The sequence below is a fragment of the Hemicordylus capensis genome, chromosome 3 (assembly GCF_027244095.1).
Source record: "Hemicordylus capensis ecotype Gifberg chromosome 3, rHemCap1.1.pri, whole genome shotgun sequence".
NCBI lineage: Eukaryota > Metazoa > Chordata > Lepidosauria > Squamata > Cordylidae > Hemicordylus > Hemicordylus capensis.
In genome coordinates, this window is record NC_069659.1 from 352,567,128 (window position 1) to 352,590,274 (window position 23,147).

At 45.0% G+C, this 23,147-nt stretch overlaps 1 protein-coding gene across 2 annotated transcripts in view; it reads right to left on the bottom strand.

Annotated features, from left to right (window-relative positions):
- The window catches only part of DIS3L2 (DIS3 like 3'-5' exoribonuclease 2), a 309,415-nt gene that overhangs the window by 189,477 nt on the left and 96,791 nt on the right, over positions 1–23,147 (bottom strand). The window lies entirely within an intron of this gene.

The window sequence follows — 23,147 nt, forward strand, 5'->3', positions numbered from 1 at the left end:
TCTAGAAAAATATGTTCTCTTTCAGAATGATGAGATTTTTTTGTTTACGAAGTCTCTGAAAACAGTACAGGTTGACTATCCCTTATCCGAACTGCTTGGGACCAGAAGTGTTCCGGATTTTGGACTTTTCCAGATTTTGGAACATTTGTATACTGTAATGAGATATTATTATTATTAATTCAATTTCTATACCACTCTTCCAAAAATGGCTCAGGGCGTTTTACACAGAGAAATAATAAATAAATAAGATGGATCCCTGTCCCGCAAAGGGCTCACAATCTAAAAAGAAACATCAGATAGACACCAGCAACAGTCACTGGAGGTACTGTGCTGCTGGTGGATAGGGCCAGTTACTCTCCCCCTGCTAAATAAAAGAGAATCACCACATTAAAAGGTGCCTCTTTGCCAAGTTAGCAGGGGAGCGATATCTTGAGCATGGGATCCAAGTCTAAATACGAAAGGTTACTGTACACTGTATTTTATTATTTTTAGGTTTTATTTAAAGTATAAAAACAGATAAGCATTGAATTTACGATTACTACAGGTAGCTGTAAATGTAATGAAAACTAATTGCGAGAAAATTTTCAACACAATAATGTTGCTGGTCATATTAGACTCAAACATGGCAGTTTAGGTGGTGATGAAATTCAGATTTCATGTGAAAATAATGTTGAATCGGTGCTGCGAGAGCACGCCATGGTAGATTTCGGATATCCGGATTAGGGATACTCAACCTGTATTGTTACATCCCATTCACAGTGCCATAAAATTCCTGTGTCCAAAATTCAAAAGAAATTCAAAATTCCTAGGTCCAAAATTCAAAGCAAGCAATGTTAGTGAAAATGATGGTGATTGCTTTGCTGTTGCCTTTGACTCGATTACCAAAAAAGCAACATACTAAGGACTAGATGCCACAGAATACAGAACATGTTCAGGCAACTGGCCCAAGAGAGCCACCTGCTAAGCATCTTGCTGCTGCCACACGACAACAAGGGTCCTGGATTCCAACTCAGTTCCACAGATCCTCTAGTCCAGACGTTCCCAACCTTGCATCCCCAGATGTTAGGAACATAGGAAGTTGCCATATACTGAGTCAGTCAGACCATAGGTCCATCTAGCTCAGTGTTGTCTTCACAGACTGGCAGCGGCTTCTCCAAGGTTGCGGCCAGGAGTCTCTCTCAGCCCTGTCTTGGAGATGCTGCCAGGAGGGGAACTTGAAACCTAGATGCAATTCCCAGAGTGGCTCCATCCCCTGTGGGGAATATCTTACAGTGCATCAAGCCTCCCATTCAAATGCAACCAGGGTGGACCATGCTTAGCTAAGGGGACAAGTCATACTTGCTACCACAAGACCAGCTCTCTTCTCCATGTTGCTGGACGACCATCATTCTCAGTTGCATTGTGGCTGGGAATTATAGGAGTTAAGAACATAAGAACAGCCCTGCTGGATCAGGCCCAAGGCCCATCTAGTCCAGCATCCTGTTTCGCACAGTGGCCCACCAGATGCCACTGGAAGCCACAGGGTGTGGCTTGAGGGCGTGCCCTCTCTCCTGCCATTACTCCCCTGCAACTAGTACTCAGAGGCATCCTGCCTTTGAGGCTGGAGGTGGCCCACAGCCCTCCGACTAGTAGCCACTGATAGACCTCTCCTCCATGAAGTCATCCAAACCCCTCTTCAAGCCATCCAGGTTGTTGGCTGTCACCACATCCTGTGGCAGAGAGTTCCACAAGTGGATCACGTGTTGTGTGAAAAAGTACTTCCGTATGTTGGTCCTAGACCTCCTGGCAATCAATTTCATGGAGTGACCCCTGGTTCTAGTGTTGTGTGAGTGGGAAAAGAATTTCTCTCTCTCCACTTTCTCCACACCATGCATGATTTTATAGACCTCTATCATGTCTCCCCGCAGTCGTCTTTTTTCTAAACTAAAAAGCCTCAGGTGTTGTAGTCTTGCCTCATAAGAAAGGTGCTCTAGGCCCCTGATCATCTTGGTTGACCTCTTCTGTATGTACCTTTTCGAGTTCTACAATGTCCTTTTTAAGATGTGGTCGCCAGAATTGTACACAGTACTCCAAGTGTAGTCGCACCATAGTTTTGTATAAGGGCATTATAGTATTAGGCATTTTATTTTCAACCCCCTTTCTAATGATCCCGAGTATGGGATTGGCCTTTTTCACAGCTGCCGCACATTGAGCTGACACTTTCAACAAGCTGTCCACCACAACCCCAAGATCCCTCTCCTGGTCAGTCACCGACAGCTCGGATCCCATCAGCATATACCTGAAGTTGGGGTTTTTCGTCCCAATGTGCATCACTTTATACTTGCTAACATTGAACCGCATTTGCCATTTTGTCACCCACTCCCCCAGTTTGGAGAGATCCTTTTGGAGCTGCTCAAAATCCGTTTTGGATTTCACTACCCGGAAGAGTTTGGTATCATCTGCAAATCTGGCCACATCGCTGCTTACCCCTTCTTCTAGATCATTAATGAATCAATTTTAAAAGCACCGGTCCCATTACAGATCCCTGGGGGACCCCACTTCTTACTTCCCTCCATTGTGAAAACTCTCCATTTATACCTACCCTCTGTTTCCTGTCTTTCAACAAATTAGCAATCCACACATGTACTTATCCCCTTATCCCATGACCACTAAGTTTCCTCAGGAGTCTTTGATGAGGAACTTTGTCAAAAGCTTTTTGGAAGTCCAGGTAGACTATGTCAACTGGATCACCTTGATCCACACACTCGTTGACACTCTCAAAGAAGTCCAAAAGGTTGGTGAGGCAAGATTTACCTTTGTGGAAGCCATCCTGGCTCACTCCCAGCAGGGCCTGTTCTTCTAGGTGCTTTACAATTTTATCCTTGAGGATGCTTTCCATCAATTTGCCTGGAACAGACGTTAGGCTAACCAGCCTGTAATTTCCCAGATCGCCCCTGGATCCCTTTTGAAAATCGGTGTTACATTTGCTACTCTCCAGTCCTCTGGTACAGAGCCCGATTTCAGGGATAAGTTAAATATTTTAGCAAGGAGGTCAGCAATTTCACATTTGAGTTCTTTGAGGACTCTTGGATGGATGCCATCTGGCCCTGGTGATTTGTTAGCTTTCAGTTTTTCCAGACAGTTTAGAACATCATCCCTTGTCACTTCTATCTGACTCAGCTCTTTAGCCTTCATCCCTAGAAAGCCTGGTTCAGGAACAGCTATATGCTCAGTATCCTCTGCCGTGAAGACAGATGCAAAGAACTCATTCAGCTTCTCTACAACCTCCATATGCTCCCTAATAATCCCTTTCACTCCCTCATTGTCTAATGGTCCAACTGCCTCCCTGGCAGGCTTTCTGCTTCTGATGTATTTAAAGAAGTTTTTGTTATTCCCCTTGACGCTGTTAGCTAAATATTCCTCAAACTCTTTTTGCCTCCCTTATTGTCACTTTGCATTTCTTTTGCCAGAGTTTGTGTTCCTTTTTGTTCTCTTCGTTTGGACAGGCCTTCCAATTTTGGAAGGAAGTCCTCTTCCCTTTTATGGCTTCCTTGACGGTACCCGTTAGCCATGCTGGCATCCTCCTGGACTTAGTGGTACCTTTCCTCCTTTTGGGTATACAATCTAACTGGGCTTCTAGTATTGTGGTTTTGAATAAACTCCATGCACTCTGGAGCAAAGTGACTCTCCTGATTTTCCCCCTCAGCTTTATCATCATCATACTCCTCATTTTGGAGAAGTTTCCTCTTCTGAAATTTAAAATGTTTGTGTTAGACATCCTTGGTGATTCTCTCCCCGCATGTATGCTGAATTTGATGGCACTGTGGTCATTGTTCCCTAAAGGGTCAATGACCCTGACATCATGCACCAGGTCCTGGGTGTCACTCAGAATTAGATCCAAGGTTGCCTTCTCTTTGGTCGGTTCCATGACCAACTGTTCTAGGGCACAGTCATTTAGCGTATCTAGAAATCTGACTTCTTTGTCCTGACTTGAATGTGAATTTACCCAGTCTATGTGTGGGTAATTGAAATCACCCATAATTACAGCCCTGCCTCTCCTTGACGCCTCCCTGATTTCCTCCTGCAACTCCCAGTCACTGTCGGCATTTTGATCCGGAAGGCGATAGCACGTCCCCAGTAGCATGTTCCCTTTCCGGCCTTGTATAGTCACCCACAGGGTTTCTGTGGAGGACTCCAATCCACCTTGGTTTTCTAGCTTGTTAGATTCTATCCCTTCTCTAACATACAGTGCTACCCCTCCTCCAAGGCGCCCCTCCCTGTCCTTTCTATAGAGTTTATACCCAGGGATAACAGTGTCCCACCGGTTCTCACTGTTCCACCATGTTTCTGTTATGCCCACTATGTCTATTTCTCCGTTAGCAACCAAGTTGTTAGTTTTAGTCCGACAACAGCTGGGGACCCAAGGTTGGGAATCTTGCTCTGGCCAATGGCCATTCCAAAGATTCATTAGGGAAAGCAAATGTACAATCATAAAAAAACATAGTGGGGGGGTACATATTTACATGTCGACTTTTACACATACAATTGACACACTGACCAGACCAGAGAAATCTGAATTCACACACCATTGACAATCTACTGTTTTAGCCTTTGCTCCATTGTAGCACCATGGAGGCCAGAAGGATGAAGCCAAGGACTGAGAGGATGGAAAACTAAGGGCCAGTTCAAACGATAGGGCTGGCTGCACATGTGAAGGAGAAGGGGGCATGCCAAGAGTGCACCCATCAGGGCATCCTGCATGGACTTACTGATAAGTACTTGAAGGCCTCCACAAACAATCAAGTAACATACTATGGACGACGTCCCAACAGGCACACTATCAGAGCAAAGCCTTCTTCTTCATATGTTCTGCTGGCCACACTGTTTGAACTGGCCCTAAAGTAAATAAACAGCTCTAAATCATGTTTTGCTGTTACATAAGAACGCAAGAACAGCCTTGCTGCATCAGGCCCAAGGCCTATCTAGTTCAGCATCCTGTTTTACACACTAGCACACCGGATGCCTCTGGAAAGCATACAGGCAGGGTGTGAGGGCTTGCCCTCTCTCCTGCTGTTACTCCTCTGCAACTGGGACTCAGAGGCATCCTGCCTTTGAGGCTGGAGGTGGCCTATCGCCCTCCGACTAGTAGCCATTGATAGGCCTGTCCTCCATGAATTTATCTAAACCCCTCTTAAAGCCATCCAGACTGCTGGCTAGCACCACATCTGGGGGCAGAGAATTCCATAGGTTAATTATGTGTTGTGTGACAAGTATGTCCTTTTGTCAGTTCTAAACATTTTGGTAATCGTTTCATGGGATGACCCCTGGTTCTAGTGGTATGTGGGAGGGAGAAAAAAAATCTTTCTATCCACTTTCTCCACACCATGCATGATTTTATAGACCTCTATAATGTCTCCCTGCAGTCGTCTTTTTTCTTAACTGAAACGCCCCAGGTGTTATAGCCTTGACTTTTAAGGAAGGTGCTCTGGGCCCCTGATGATTTTGGTTGCCCTTTTCTGCATCTTTTCCACTTCTACAATGTCATTCTTAAGATAGGGTGACTAAAACACTATGCAGTACTCCAAATGTGGCCACACTGTAGTTTTGTATAAAGGCATTATAATAATAGCAGTTTTATTTTTCAATCCTAATGATTCCAAGCATGGAATTGGCCTTTTTCACAGCTGCCGCACATTGTGTCAACACTTTCAATAAGTTGTTTTATGCCTGGAAGCTCCCAAGTTCAAAAATCCCCATTCAGCCATGAAACTCACTGGGTGACTCTGGGCCAGTCAGGTATCTCTCAGCCTAATCTACCCCACAGGGTTGTTGTGAAGATAAAAATAACCATATACACTGCTCTGAGCTCCTCTGAGGAAGAGCAGGATAGATAGATAGATAGATAGATAGATAGATAGATAGATAGATAGATAGATAGATAGATAACAGCACAAACCACAGTTTGGCTTGAACTCTAAACTGAGCCAGGGTGTCTACCGTGAGTCCAAAGTGAGATCAATACAGAAACGATTGAGGTTTCTCAGTAACCCTTTTGGACCATCTTGAGATAAACAGGCCTGTGTACAAAAACAGGACTGCTCCCTTCTATGGGTGGCATTCAACGTTCTCCTCATTTATGCGTAAGGCATTTAACATGAACTAAGCACCGTACATAAATGGAGAAGAATCGCCTATCCTTGCCAAAATGCTTACAACCTCAAAAACACCAGATACAAAAAATGGGGGGAAAGGAACGAGGATAAAGACGGGGTTGGGTACATTCAGTTCCTGTGAAAGAAGGCACACTTGTAAACAAGCACACTTGGCAAATAATTGGGAAAACATAAAACAAATACTCAATAAACTGAGAATCACATTGCAACTTCAGTGGAAGCAGGATTTAGATAAAAGTTTGGCACTAATAAGCAAGGCCACTGAAATTGATCATAAAGGTGACTTTGCATATGAAACTATGGGGACAATTGTGGTTCAGAGAGACAATCTAGATAAAGCCATTAACATGTTCAACAAAGCTATTAACCAGGAAGGGTCTGAGATGTAGATCGCACTGTGGTGCTGCTGCCTGTGCCCAGACAGAAGCTGCAAAGAAATATGGACTGAAACCACCAGCGTTATAAAGACACAATCAGAGGGGGCTGACCTTTTTACAAAGTAAAGCTGCCCACTTCCTCCTAGCCCCGTGTTGTGCTGTGTTGTGTTGAATGGTGGAAGTTAATCTTTTTCTGTTTGTGGTGTTGTAAGTTTCTGTTAAATGTTTAGGTGTGTTGTGGGAGTGGAGGTTCAGAAAGTAAGCAGTTTGTTCTGTCTGCAGCAAGTAATTGTTAAGGGAGGTTAAAATCAGTTGCCAATGCCAGGGTATCAAAGATTATTTTGGCCATGAAAAACCTTTTTGACTCATGTTTTGAGGGTGATTGTGTGAATGACTGGTCCTCTCTACAAGAACCCTTTGCAGCTGCTTGCTCGATTCGTTTTAAAAATGAATCGTGTTATGTACATTTTATATACAATGAATCCCTTTGCGGTGATTTTAGTTTTGCAAAAACATTAACTGGAAAATTGTTTAATAATAGGGATTTTCAAGGTGATCGCACGTTAAGCATAATCTTTCAATACACTTATCATGTACAAACGTTTCCTCATTCCCATTTACAGATTCTGCTTCATTTCGTAAGGACAGTGGCAGTGTTTTAAAAAATGGAAGTTCTCAGTGTGCTGTTCTAGGGCATAATTTAGACAACTACTCCGTGCCACTTATGTCCTTTGTTCCATAAAGCAACTTTCTACTTTGATTGATTGATTAAGCACTTGATTGATTAAGATTGATTAAGAGTCGGTTTCGACTCTTAGCGACCACATAGATAGATTCTCTTCAGGATGATCCGTCTTCAACTCGGCCTTTAAGGTCTCTCAGTGGTGCATTCATGGCTGTCGTGATAAGAGTCTATCCACCTTGCTGCTGGTCATCCTCTTCTCTTTCCTTCAACTTTCCCCAGCATTATGGACTTCTCAAGGGAGCTGGGTCTTCGCATAATGTGTCTGAAGTATGATAGTTTGAGCCTGGTCATTCGAGCCTCGAGTGAAATTTCTGGATTGATTTGTTCTATAATCCATTTGTTCGTTTTCCTGGCTGTCCACGGTATCCTCAAAAGTCTTCTCCAACACCAAAGTTCAAAAGCGTCAATACTTTTTCGATCTTGCTTCTTCTACTTACTACTTACGTTACTTTGAATGTTTCCCCAGAAAGAATGTCAGTTTTTCAGAAGAGCAGAATTGCCTCTGAGTGAGCACTGCCTAGACTGGTATTGAAGATTTTTGACTGAATGTGTGTAGACTTGTTATCCAGTATATTTGGTCTTTGGGATAAGGTTTAGTTCAGGGTCTAGCTGATTTTGAAATATTTCGTTAACCACTCTTAAAAGAAATAATATTTTCTATTATTGATGCTACAGTGTCCATTTGCAGCATTCGAATTCTTTTGTAGTTGTGTTTTTAAAAGTCTTCCTTTGTGCAAGGGAATTCAGGAAGTTGCATGAGCTGGTTTCATTTGCCCTGTTATTTTTACAAGTTACTGAAGCCAATCCATAACTCAGGTATTACTATTTCATGTTCTGTTCCATTCATTGTATGCTGCAAGTGTTTGCGTTTCAGTTTACTAAATCTGGGTCTGCTTTTTGCCCCTTAATTCAGACACAGTGTAAATTGTTTACACTTTTTGCTGGAGATAGCTGTCACTTTCCTTTCATATAGTAAATGAGTGACAAATTTGGGAAGATTCATGGAAAGCCTAATCCTTCAGTTTAAGTGCAGTTGAAAAGGTCAGCTGCATATAGTCTCTTTCTAGAAGTAATGAGACAAAGCACCTCCTGCCAGTCCCAGCCTCCCCATCTACTCTTCAAGGGAAATACCCTTTCTGCATCCTTGCATCCGCCACTCCCAACTGTGGCTACATCATGTTCTTCAAAGGGGCTTTTATGTGTGTGGCTTTTTGTATACTGGCCATTCTCTCTCCTGAAAGAATCACAGCCCTTGTCCTTACTTTTGTGAAACCTCTCTTTGCAACGTGTTGAAGTTTGCTACATTTATTCTCATCACAAATCCGGAGCAAGTTGGGAATCCCAGACCCCACTCCTCCTCCTATCTTCAGGCTGAGCAAGGGTGCAAGGAGCCCCAACACATCCTCCTCGGACCATGAAGTCTACACCTGGATTACCTTCCTTCCATGTGGCCCTTGAGGCAAGGAAAAGCGACACTCCCTAGTGTTCAGCTATACATCACCCCACACTCACAACTGGCAACCTCCATGGGACTCACACAGAAGGCAAAGCATTTTAGAATGGAAGGGAACAAACAGGTTACATGGTTTGAAGCACTGAAGTGTTTCTGAACCGCCCAGGGACCTGTTTGTATGGGGCAGTATAAAATGTAAGAAATGAAGTGTCAGCTTCTAGTCAGGTGCTGCTTATGAAGAGGGCTGAGTTGGGGGGGGGAACCAGGTGCAGACCCTCCCCCAGAGCCACTGGTCAGAATGATTTATTGTCTGGTAAGTTCAATCGGTGACCACTCATTTCATATACCTAGCTAAACCAAAGTCAGTCGATTCGTTCCTCTCTTTTTACTTTATTTCCATGGTGAGATGCATCCTGTTCTTTTAAGAGTCAAATTCAAAGGTACAGAGGTACTGGAAATCCGTCTTTGAATGAATGTAACGGATAAAGCCAAGGGTTCAAATATAATGGAGAAATCGTAAACATTTGAAATCTGATTTCTTGTGATGGGCTGAAGCCAGAAGAGCCAGAGAGATGGAAGCTAATAATAATTTGAGAATCTGTAGAACAGGTTTTATTTTAAACAAAACATTTATCAGACTAATATTCTCATATACCCCAATAAAAATTGTGACCAAATGGACCCCACCAGTACCTCAAAGAAGATAGTTTTAATAGGACATTCTCCTTCCAAACTATGGCGAGGGGGGGAGATCTGAAGAATCACCCCTGTGCAAAACCTCTGAAGGAAACATCCCTGGTCTGCTGAAGCTTGAACCACTCAGAACAGTCCTCACTGAGACAGAGAGAGACTGAGACAAAGAAGAGTCAGGTAATTAATTAACAGCAGCCCTGAGACAGCTGTAAATGGGGGAAAGTGCCAAAGAAGAGGCATTTCCAAAATGCTGCATACATTTCTCAGTGTTTGGTAGGGTATGAGCAGGGGAGGTGATCCTGCACAGTTCTGCACAAGAACTGAATTTTGGTATTTAGTGCAGAATTCAGCAATCCAAAAATGTGAGCCTTGGGGGGAAATGAAATGCAAGTTTCTAGTACTCATGTCTGTGAAAACAGGCTAAATTATATGAAATAAGTGAAGGTGCACATACAAAAAACCCCAACTAAACATGACGTATAACAGTGGCACAAGTTGGTTGCCTTGGTACAGAATTTTCTACTTTTATTCAGGCAAACAGCCAGAACTGTTTTTTGTCAGCAGACTACTGCAGAAAAGCCAGAACATAAATATGAACCACCAAATACATTTCTACGTTATTTACTTGCATTACCATTTAGTAAATGAGCAGAATTCTGCCTGCATGTTTTTCTTTAGATCTCCACAAGTAGAATGACTTGCTTAAACAAACAAACAAGCAAAGCAGCTGAAAATTAAGTGGAAAGCTAAGTGGATGAACCCTAATTTAGCACCCCTACTGGATCTTCCCTAAATCCCCCCTCCCCCCCCCCCGCCTGCCAAAAGCAGGATCTGTGCATGAAAGCAGCACAGGTTGAACATAACCCAGAACAGCCTGCAATTTGACTCAAAAGTCACCAACACCAAATCAGTGTGGGAGGCGGATTCTGCCGCAATTACACTGGAACAGCACCACAGATTCCGGTTTTTATATGTAAAGCCTCTGGGGGTGTCACGCGTTTATGAAACTCAAATTTAATTACACTTCATTTCTCTATTACTGCAACATGTACATGCAGTAATAAAAAGCAACACAACTGTAATTATGGAGACGCCATTTCAGGCTGTTAACTCAGGCAATCCGCTGCCCTTCTCGACGGACACTGTAGAAAAGAGAGCACAGCTTCTGCCCATTATCAGCTCTAACTGCGTCAAACGTTTCCTATAAAGCAGTTTCACACTTGCTCTGAAGTTACCAGCTTTTCAGTGGAAGGCGGAAGGTATTCAGTAGGAAACGGCCGCCATGCAAGCAATTAGTAAGCTCAAATGCTCTTCCCACACCGCTGGTTATTGCACTTTGGTGGACCGTTGTCCAACCCACTTTCCAGGTTTATGTGCTGTGGCGCAATCCCTTCTCAAAGCTTATTAAAGAAGCAGCAGGTTTAGTTAAGGGAAGGCCACTGGATTTGATCAGGAAATAATCTGGACCACAGACAATTTATTTCACAGACCAGAAAGTGACCTGAAGGCACTTTACGCAGCTCTGCTGATGAAGCTAAGCAGCTCTGAAATGACCTGGAACGGAGCCTGTCGTAAACTACTCAGCAGAAGAGCAAGCTAATAATGAAAGAAATCCTGCAAGAAATCTTTGGATGTCTCTATCCATTTCTTGCAAGAATGCCAAATTCCTCAAGACCAGGGACAGCCAAATAAGCAGACCTCAAGCCAGATCCAGCCATTTTATCCAGGCCCTGGTGACTACTGAATACTGACCCACCATGTCACTCACAGGTCTCACTTATCTTGCTTTCAAGAGCTCTGCTAGGCATGGATGATCCACGCCTTGAAACCTCTCTCTGGGTTTTGTACTTAGTGTCCTGGCTAAGAGCAGCGTGGAGAAGCAACAAGACCCTGGATGTATCTCATACACGTTATTGAATTGCTATCTCAGTTACATTCCAGAAAGCCAAAGGACCACTGCCAACCTGCAGGGGGTGGGGAAGAGAAGCACATTCATGTCCCAGTCCCCACGCCAACTGATGACTCATACGATCTGCACCCATGTGCTGCATATATAATTGTGGGACTGTTAGATGGCGCTGGCCGTATCATAGAAGCCAGCTATCCATTACAGGGCCAGGTTAGCCAGCAAAATACAGCTCCTTCCAGAGCGGCCCCTGAGAATCCAGCAGGTTGGCCACCGATACTCAAGACAGTGGGGGCAAACATGTCCCCTTCCAGTTTAAGACAAATATCACCCTCCAAGTTTCCAGTTCAGGGGGAACATTTTGAACAGACTGTAAGCCACTGCAAGATGGGATTGGGAGCAATAAGCCAACTCACAGCCATAATTAATTACACGGAGTACAGAGAGGAACTCTTGTAAGAACAAACACAACCCACATCGCTCCAGGTATCACTCGGCATTATACTCGCTCTAGTGACTCAAAAGAGCACTTAGTCCTCTGTGGGGAAGAACTCATTTTAGCACAAGGACAAACCTTTGCTAATAACAAAGCATATCAGGCATATCACCAAGAAGCTGTTTGTTTAGAATCGTAGCAACACAGTCTGTTAAGTCCTCCAACTGGAGAGCCATCTTCCCAGTTTTAACATGTCCAGTTCTCACACTCACCTAAATTTTGGAAGAATGTGACTTTTCTAGATCTGCTGCAGACTTACAGCTTTTAGTATCTAGACTGTGGTGTGGGGAGAGGCAAACATTTACACCATCAGGATTGGGACTAAGTGGCTTCAGAGTCATTTTCTTAAGATGGGGCAGTTCAAAAGCATCAGTGTTGCAGGGTCTTCACGCCCATGAGGATAAGAAAGAGTGTCAATTTCAAAACCCAATTTCTCAAGCCATAATTTAGAAATCGGAATGCATGGACCCCCTCCACGTGTCCTGCTTGGTTCCAACCATGATTTGCTCTGACCAGTAGGCTTTGGTGACTGCTATTCAGAATCAGTTTGAAGGCACTTCCTGGGATAACACTACTCAGGTTAGACCACCTGGTACAGGAAGCCCAGAATGAGAGAGGGAAGGACGAAGGGCATGAGTCCGCAGCATCTTCCCAAGCATCAAACCAACCCCTGCTAACTTGGCAAAGAGGCACCTTTAACGTGGTGATTCTCTTTTATTTAGCAGGGGGAGAGTAACTGGCCCTCTCCACCCCCAGCACAGTACCCCTCCAGTGACTGTTGCTGGTGTCTATCTGATGTTTCTTTTAGACTGTGAGCCCTTTGGGGACAGGGGACCATCTTATTTATGCATTATTTATTTTATAAATTAACTGCTTTGGGAAATTTGGTTGAAGAGCATTATATAAATATTTGCTGTTGTTGCACCCCACGTGAACTGTGCACCATACCATACCCCCAAATCATCTGCAGTGAGGAAGGGTCCTGCAGCAGACGTGCCTGTGGAAAGGGCTCCCTGAAGGAAGGGTGCCTTAGAAAACTGTTGGAGAGAGCAGAATCACAATGGCATTCCCCTGTTACCTGCCTAAAGCTTCTTCGGCAACCCGAACAAGCTAAATCAGGGCTATATCCCAAGTTTGGATTACAGCCTGTTTGCAGCAGGCTCATTTCAAACAAGGAAGCAAAACAAGAGTGCACAAAGAAAGCTAACATAAAACCCCAGAGTTGGAATGTGTGTGTGGGTGGGGGTGGGGGTGGCTCAAATCAGAAACACACCAGCCTGACCATAAGGGCTTCTTATGGGGGGGGGGAGCATACTCTGGCTAAAAATGCCACCTCAGCATTCAACTGAGTGTTGCTACCACAACGCAAATACAACACACCACTCCGGCCAAGCACCTGCATCAATCAACCCAACCGGTTTTGCCATCTTCTCCCGGAATTGGCCACCATGTCCCAAATGCCCACCAAGTGGGAAATGTGCAGCGGAGCCTGGCTGAGAGCTGGGAGAAGAGGCCCTGCGCTTGGTGCGTGCACGCCCAGGCCAAGCACAGTTAAGCATTAGTACCTTGGAAGGAAGGGCTGCTGCTTTCCTGAAAGAACAAGGCGGCCGGGCTCTTGCTACTTCCCACTTGGCTAACGAAAGCACAGCTGTTCCACTAAAGGGAAAACCACCTGTCCTCTGTTCCCTTTCCTTAGGCCAGAGGGGAGCAGCAGCAGAATACCACTGCCGTGGAGAGGGAGGGAGTGTGCATGTTGAGGCACGGGAGGCACTGGAGTCTCGACATGGGGACTGTGGCAACCAGGCTCTGCGTCTCCAGGGGAGGGAACTGCCAACCACTCTGCTGGAGTGCTGGGCAGGCTCTGCAAGGGGTGGTACAGCAGCTATGAGTCCATCAAGGGGTAGGCGGCCCTTGATGAACTGGGGTTCCACCTAGTTCCATCAAGCGGCCGAGGCTAAACAGCAGGCAGCAGTCATTGGCATAAGGCTTGAAGCCGCAACTGGGAGAGCCAGAAAACCAGTCAGGGCAGTGGTCAAGCCGAGTCGGCTGTCAGGAATCAGGGCCATGCCAAGAGCTGAAGGGCAGAAATGTGCCAATGGCCAAGCTGAACAGATAGTTCGGGGAAGCAAGCAGGAAACAAATGCACCAGAACAAGGAGAACTCAATAGGCAAGGCTGGTTCCAAGGCAGGAAGTTCTTGTTCTCGGCCTGCTTGGGAAGAGAGCCAATGACTAGTCTCACTGGGCAGGGCCGGGATGGGGCTCCAAGGACTCCAGGGAAACTACAGTGCAGTCACTTGCCAAGAGAAGCACAGCACACAGAGCTCCAGCCTAGGCAGAACCTGACAAAAGCTTTTGACCAGGGCCTGGTTCTTCAGTCCGAGCAACAACTCTTCTCCTGGGCAAAGGTGGAATTGCCATCCTCCAAGTGGCCCGGCCCGCTTCTCTGTTCACCGGCTTCCCTGATTTCCAGCCTGACTGCTCATCAGCTCACTTCAAATATCCAAAGGGCTGTCACACAAAAGCTTCAGTCAGCTTGTTCTCTGCTCCTGCTGCAGACAGGACTGGAAACCATGGGTTGAAATGACAAGGAAGCAGATGCAGGTTAGACATTAGGAGGAATTTCCAAAGTGTAAGAGCTGTTTGGCAGTGCAGCAGTCGGCATCTCACCGGGGCAGGCTCTCCCTCACATGAGGCTTTCAAACAGATTTGTCTGGGAGGCTGCAGCTGTGGTCTATGCTGAACAGGCATGTGGACTAGAAGGCCTTCGAGGTCCCTTCCAGCTCTAAGACTTTATGATTCACCATCTCCAGATTATCAGCCTTGAGAGTCTATACCTGGAATGTAAAGAAAGGAAAGAATCCAAGACCTAAACAGCCTGGATCCAGGACACTTTAAGGAGCACCTCATCCTGAATCTGTGGCTCTGAGCAGGGTCTATTAAGGCTTCAAAAGTAGATGGGATGTATGTTCTCGCTACACACTCTACCTACTTCAGGAACAGACCCTGCTCAGAGAGCCAAAGATATCTAAATACAGGTTGGTGGCAAAAAGGACCAGAGCTTTTTGTGTGGTGGCAGTCAAGATGTCCATGAGGACATCTTGTCCAGAAGATGTTCCAACATCCACCCAACCCAGGGATGTCCCTTTATCACGTAGGGGATTAAGGGACCCACATGCCGGGAGACTGGTCATTTAGAGGAACAGCCCAGCTCCACTTGATAAAGAGACATGCCAAGAGGGCATTGGGACTCTGATGTCCCAACAGGTGTTCTCTGGGCAAGTAAGGGATGTCCAAACAACCCCAAGTCTTGAACAAGCCCCAAGGTCGTCATCTCAGCTGAGCCCTTAAATGCCAAGCAAGCCCACGAGACGGGCTTACATAAACTTGAGAGTTACATATATTGCTATCCATTTTACAAGTGTGTTGATGGAGGAAAAGGCACTTCCCCCAAGCTTGCCTCTGCTTCCCCGCCCCACACATCAAGTTCTTAACTCACAACTTATTTAATACTTATAAAAATGAGCAAGCCTGCACCAGCTTGTGCCCCAAGGGAGGAAAGAAAACTGCCAAGGCCAACTTGGCCTAATGGTGGGGTATCTCTCCAAGATGTTTGCATAAAGCTACTTCCTAAGGGCAGAAAGTACAAATGGGAAGGATGTGTTCAGAACTGCTACATTGCCGTTTGGAGATATAACTGGTACCATCAAGTAGTGTTCCTTTTTGCCCACACACAGGCACACCGAGCAAAAAGGAGTACGACTTAAAACTGACTTAGCTGTTTTGTACTCTGTTTTGCATTTTGTACTTGGGGAGGGGGGGGTTGCTGTGATTTCATGTGTTTTGTATGTTTTTATTCGATATTTTAATGCTGTGTTGTAAGCTGCCCAGAGAACAATTTGTTATGGGGTGGCTAACAAATGAAGCTGTTTTGTTTGTTTTTTAATTAATTATTATCATTATTTTGAATAAATGATGTTGAATAACTAACCACAAGATATGCAAAACCACTCAGTATGCTGGACATCTGTATTATCCTGCCAAGCAGGGAGGAGAATCTTGGCACTCCCATGGACCTCTGACCAGGTGCAGAAGTCTGCCAAAATCCTCCTCGGCAGAATGAGAGTGACAACCAGCTTAACAAGTGGTTACAGGCACCCCATAGTCCACTATCCTTGGCAAATGGTCATCTGTGTTCACACATACAACTCCAGGGCCAGAGTGCTTGCCCAGACGCTTGTGCTGTTGTGGCATGTGGGCTTGAAGTGCCAGTTCCTAGGGATCCGGACACTGCACATGCCCTGATGTGCTTTCAAAGCTGCAAACAGGACACCTGGGAGAGAACATTGCCCCAGAAACACACCGAGGAAAGCAATATAAATTTCCACACTTAACTTGTGCTGCTTGCTGCCAACTTGTTATTAACAAGGCAGAGACTGAAAACCCATAACTGAAATCTGTCACATTCAGAAGCAATGTATGGATGTTCTCAAAGGTTTGCAGACATCCGTGGGAAATTCCCCCAACTGCTGCTTGCCATTCAACACCTGTGTGCTTCTACAATTGGGGGGGGGGGGAGACCCCAGGTCCCCAAGCTGAACTGCAGCTATCTCCATGAACCACCCTAACTCCTCCTAGCCTACGGGATATACACAGTAAACATCCGAGATAAGCAGTTCTTTTCACCTTGCAAATTATTTGTGCATGCGTGGGTATTGAAAGACCTGAGGGGAAGGCCGCAGAGGAGCACCCAGGCCAGAGAGCTCTTGTGATTGGCTCCCACAGGGACCAGCAGTGGTTTGTGAGGACCGTGGGGAAAGCCCTTCCCCTTTCCCAGGGGTTCTGAAAGGCATGTGTGCCCTGAAGGGAAGGCAAGAAAGGAGGCCTCCAGGCCAGGCAGCACCTGTCCTCAGTTCCTGAAGAGACCACCAATGGCCTGAATTAATACTGCTTTTCAAATCTTCTGTAGCACCTTCATTTGTTTTTAATATTGTGAACTGTCCTGGGTGCCTTGTCAGGCAGTGTATAAAAGCAACAAATAAATGTTGCCAGCAAACCATATTTCAGGGTAGCACAGGGGGGAGGAGCCCTCTACTCCAGTGTCTCAAACATGCCGGATCATGGGCTCTTGACCTTAGTACCCACTTCACCCTGCCTAGTCAAGGGACTTGGCTCCAAACGGGTCAATAAGCACAGTCTGCGCTGGATGCATGCCTTCAGGTTAAGCAGGGAAGGAGACTGAAGAGGAAGGACACTCCAACCCCTTTGATATTGAGGTATGCCTGGCTATTCAGACCCTACTTCAATGGTAACCCACAGATGGGAGGAGAGTCCTCCTCCAAGAGGGATTGAAGTAAAGCATTATTTGGGAGGAATACAGATAAGCAGCACATTTCCCAAACTCATCATGAATTAACAAATTGGCTTGCAAGGACCCACTGGAGAGGCTCATAAAAACCTTATGTGTAATCCTAAAAGATATCCTGGTCTTAAGATAGCCAACCAAGCACAACTCTGTTGACCATGTACACCACATTTGCATAGCTTCCTCTTGCTTTTGTTAGGCAAACTACACTCAGGATGATTAAATCTGAGTAGCAATGGATTTTTTTTGTCTTGCATGGAATCTTACACCCCCTGGATAGGCAGAATGGCTTGGAAACTGCCTCAGGGCACATTTTGAGGTATATTTATTTTATTTTATTTACATTTATATCCCGCTCTTCCTCCAAGGAGCCCAGAGCGGTGTACTACATACTTGAGTTTCTCCTCACAACAACCCTGTGAAGTAGGTTAGGCTGAGAGAGAAGTGACTGGCCCAGAGTCACCCAGCAAGTCTCATGGCTGAATGGGGATTTGAACTCGGGTCTCCCCGGTCCGAATCCAGCACTCTAACCACTACACCTTGCTGGCTCTGGCCACTGCACATGGCCTCAGAATCTGTTTGGATCACTATCCAACCGACTCTCATACACACGAGTTGTAGTCTTTCACTCCTCTTCTCCACTTTCCTGCCTGTTCCCCGTGAGGAGGCCTCTCTGTCAACATGCAACGAACACACCAACTTACTTGAGAAGAATAGGTAAAACTAACCTCTTGCCTTTCTAAAATCTCCTCACCGTTTCTCTGCCTCCTTCTCCACTTCTCAAGCACTTTCCAGAGCATGCCTTAAGACAGGCTCTGGTCTAAGAGCCTTAGCCAACCTATGTTACTCCTAATTAGGACCTCAGCTAAATCATTTCCAGTAAGATAAAATATCAGCCAAGGTTGGTTGCATTGCTTAACCAAATGTTTGCTTTCTGTACCCCCATTTTACTCTTAATAAAACCTCTGAACTGTATTCCTGTTTCCTCATTTTTCCAATATGTCAAAACTTGCTCAAATTGATACTGGGAATGAACTGCTCCCTCAAGCCAAGCTAATTTCCCCATTTTAAGCCAACAGGCATAGTTGAGGTATCTAGCCAGCACCTCAGGGCAGTTCTGGTAACAGAAACAGAGGGAGGATGTTTCAAGACCGTGCATACACCACAATTCTACAAGAGTGCAGAAAAGATGTGGAAGTGATTACAAAATCCAGCTGGCTCAAAATCTCAGCTATCTTTTTTAATAAAAAGTGTCTAGTCCTCATGACTGCAAAAGTTAAGTTTGAGCCAACATCTGCTGAAATCAGAATCCAGAGAAATGTCTCAGTAGGATTTTCATTGGCCTGGTGGCTTCGGCATCCCTCCCCCCACCTACAATGACCAAAAAAACAAGAATTAAATTATGGAAAGTAGGAAAATAATACAAAATTGTGCAAAATTAGAGGTGGTGTGCAGATTTGCTGTGTCTGCGTGCTTGATACAGGAGGCAGAATTACTCATAATCTGGATTTTATTTATTTCATCTGTATACCACCCATCCTAAAATGGCTCAGGGCAGTTCATAATCAAAAATAAAACCCATTAAATTATGAACATAAAACTCATTTAAAAACCATTAAAACCATTTAAATATTATCACCGGGGCACAAAGGTCGATTCCCACTTCCTTGTACCCCACTAGGAATGAATGGCAACCATTCCCCCATGCAGGTGAACGTAAGGGGGCAAATCACTGGGGACAAAATCTGCTGCCTGCCCAGGCAACCAATTTAAATCACTGAGCTAAATCAAACACTTCCCCTTGCTATTTAGAGTCTCCCAAAATAAAAATGCAAACTAATTGATTGCTATAATCATTGAAACAAATTTAGCACTACTTCATTCACATGGTCAGGCCTTGCATCTCGTTGTTGCAGTGTTTACATCTCCCACCTTCTCTTTTTTTGACCAGTGAAGGGATTATGTCAAAGATGGTCTCTTTTATGGCCTGCAATCAAGACTGTGTTTGTTTAATACAGATGCAGGTGGGAATCAACACTAGAAGGTCTTTCTTCCCCCCCTGCCTGCCCCCGCGATGTTCCATTCTGCTTGCCTGCCCTTTCTCCGGTGCCATACCACTGCCCTGCCCCACTGGGTAGATCAGTCTTCTCCATGAGGCAGAAGGCAAAGCTATATGTGTTTTGAGCGGTAGGCAGAGTCATACGTGTTTACATTCAGAATACTCCACCTGAGCCAATTGTAGAGAGCAGGTACACTAGTTATCAGTAGAGATGGGCAGACTTGTTCTTTGCCTCTGATCAATTTGGAGAAGTATCCAAAACTCATTTGGTTCATTTTCTGAGACAATCCGAGGTTCAAAGAGAGCAGCCCCTTAGCAGGGAAACAAAAACATTCTTCTTTGCATTGCTGGGGTCTGTTTTATAGAGCAGCTGCCAGGAAAATGGAGGGAGGGAATAAAAGCACTTTCATGAAGGACCCTCTTACCAAGGGTCCCCCTCATGGGGATGGGATTTTACCTCCCTCAGGGGTGCACCTAGGTAATTTTGGAGCCTGCACCTAAAGGCCTTTGGAGGGGGCCCCTCTCCTGTAAATTAAGCCTCATCATGGTCAGCTGGACAACCCACACCACCCAGCAAAGACGAAAGGGGGGGGGCAGGGGCTGTGGAGGCTCTGGTCTTCAGCCCAGAAGTCCAGGGGTAAGAGCACCCCTGGCCTCCCTCCTCTAGATTTTCCAAGGGCAGTTCTAAAAAGCCACCCCCTGGCAAGGCAATGGGGACATCTCTCTGTTGCTTTGCTAGGGAGCTGCTTTGAAAAACAGGCCAATCACTGAAGCAGCATTTGAAGCACTGGAGGAAGGCCATCTGGGAAATCAGTTCGCAAAGAAAGGTGAACACCTGATCTAAGCACTCTTGTATTTCTGAGGCCAATGACATTCCTGCTTTCTAGGAACTCAAGTCTCTTTCTCGCTAGTGGGAAGCAGTGTGCAGTTCTGCAACACATTTTGGTTTTTACAGCTGTAGACAGGTGATATTTATAGCCTCCGCCTTTGTAAGACACAGAGGTCACTGTCAGTTTATTGACAACTGCTGGTTGAAATTAGCAACCCATGTGAAAAATGCACAAAAGCTAAACAATAGGTAGCAGGGAGTGCAGACTAAATATTTCCCAAGTTCCCTGGGATGTCCCAGGGAAAGGAGAAAAGGCTATTTCCCCATAAAACAAGATAGCAGTGCAGACTGCAACATTATGCAACACAGACATAGTAATGTGCAGAAAGAAGGACCAAACAAAGGGATAGATTGAGAGAGAATGGTCTCTACCTTCAGCACTTCCAAGAAAGATTTAGGAGCCATAGCAGATAGCTTCAACAGTCTTATCTGCACTATTAGTACTAAACATGCATTGGTAGTTGTAGTTGTCGTAGTAGTAGTAGTAGTAGTAGTAGTAGTAGTAGTAGTAATAACTACAAATTGAAATTGAAAGGCTGTGGCAGAAGAAGACCAAAATAATCCCAGTAGTAATTGGCACCCTAGGTGAAATTTCAAAACAACTTGAAGAGCAACTCAGCACCATAGGGGCCACAGAAATCACCATCAGCCAACTACAAAAAACAACTTTAGTGGGAACAGCCTATATTTTGTGACAATATCTATAACAACAACAATATTGATAATACAATTCAGCCATCTGAGGTCCTTGGGAAGGTCTCAATGTCTGGATAAAACAAACCAGCCAATAACACCTGTCTGACTGGGTAAACAAGAAATAATAATAATAATAATAATAATAATAATAATAATAATAATAATAATAATAATAATAATAATATCTCTTTCCAAGCAAGTTCACAAAGCAGTTTGGTAACTGCTAAGTAATAGTAAGTACTATTTAGAAAGAGTAAATAAAATGATTCCCTGTCCCAGAAGGGTTCACAATTTAAAAAGAAACACAAGGTAGACACCAGCAACAGCCACGGCAAAGACCCTGTGCTGGGGATGGATAGGAACAGTTGCTCTCCCCCAGCTAAAAGGTGCCTCTTTGCTCAGTTAGCAGGCGTTACGGCCAGTTCAACTGTCAGGGCTTCTTCACACAATCCTGGGAACTGCAGTTTGGAAATATGCTCAGAAATCCAGGGGAGTCCTAAACCCACCCAATCCAATTTTAAAGAACTACAATTCTCAGTGTTTCATGGGAAACCGAAATGGTTGTTAAAACAATTCAAGCCTACAGAGTGCAATACACGCATCGTGAGTCACCAATGTGATATCGTGCCTAAAGGGCCATTTCAGGTTATTGGCCAAAGCGCTCTTTCCAGAACAACAAAAGGAGAAGTACTGTAGGGGGAAGCAGCTATAGCGCCGTGATCAAACACATGCTTTGCACACACCAAATCAGCTTCTGTCCCTGGCATCTCAAGCAGCAGCGCTGCAAAAGGGAGCTCTCTCTAAGGTCTTGGAGAGTTACTATTAGGAAGGGCAGACACAATTGGTCTCTGGATAAGGCAACTTTGCGACTGGCTAAGAGCTCTTCTGCAGAGCAGCATGAAGTTTGGGAAGCCAAATAAAGAAGAATATTGGAAAGCCCAGAGAGTGATTAAGGGTACAGAAGACAAAATAAGACAAAGGCAGGCTTGAAAAACGGTCTACATCTAGCCAAGATTCAAAGGGGGATCTGTTGGTTTTCAGATTATTTAAAAGGATCTCAAAGAAGGGGGAAGCCATCTTTCTTCAAGCAACTCATAGGTTCTTGCCTTAACTCACAGAAACACAAGAAGATTCTTAAACATGAGCAGGGCAAGAGAAGCGAGAATGAGCTGCTCAGGAATCGTGTGGCGTTTGTTTCCCTCCTTGGAGGCTTTCAAGAAAAAGACTGGACAAGGGTCAGAAATGCTTTTAGGGGCATGATGTCCTGGATTAAGGCAGGGTGACTAGACTGAAGAGTCCCTTCCAACTGGAAACCTGCAGTTAAAAATAAAAAGCACAAAAGAGTCCACATTTTGCATTCTGATGATGATACTGTCCTCCTGGCTTGTGTGGCCATCCTATGAACGTGAAGAGCACACTCCGTCTTGCCAAGGGATAAAAAGGCAGCAAACTAACCCCCAGGGGGTGGCCACCACCTTCCTGCTCTGCATGTCTTCCAGTGGCCTTCTCTGAGCAACAAACTGCTAATCAAATGCACCTTTGCTCTGATCCGGCATGACTTGGGTTCCAATGGCAAAATAAGACAAATGGTTTGAACTGAAAAATCTTTAAAAGAGCCCTGAGCCAAAAAAGTGTGTCTGCATAGGCATGCCCCCTGGATTTGACACAGGGAGTGTTTGAGCACACATGTGGAGGTTCCTGGAACAGTTGAGCAAGAAGGAAACGGAGAAGGAAGCACTTTGTAACTCCGCCATCAGAATACTTTCCCTAAATCCGTAGCCACATGCGTAGGACATTCCCCCACCCTCACCCCCACCCCATCCTTTTGAGGTGATGAGGTGGAAACAAGTACAGGCATGTATATCATCAATGACCTGATCCTTTCACTTCACAAGTGCTCTTAATGAGCGTAGAGTATGTTACCTGGAAGAGGACGTCACCTGCCCAACTGGCTGACGTCTGTGTTAACCAAACAAGGCAGGTCCCATCAAACTTTAAAGCAGGGCTTATTAGGCAGTGCATCAGCTTACTCCACCAGGCCTTCTGGGTTTGGTTTCTTGATGTCACTATACAAATTATTTTAACCCAAAGAAAACACACTCCTGATTCCACTTCAGCCTGCCTTGGCCATCTGCAATGAGGGTGGAAAATGAAGCACAGATGCAGAGCTTGTTTCATAGTCTCTACCACAAAGTAAGGCCACAAACACCAACATATGAACCCAGGAAGCTGCTTTATACAGATTCAGACCCTTAGTTCATCTAGCTCAGTATGATCTTCACTGAGTGGCAGTAGTTCTCCAGGGTTTCAGACAATGG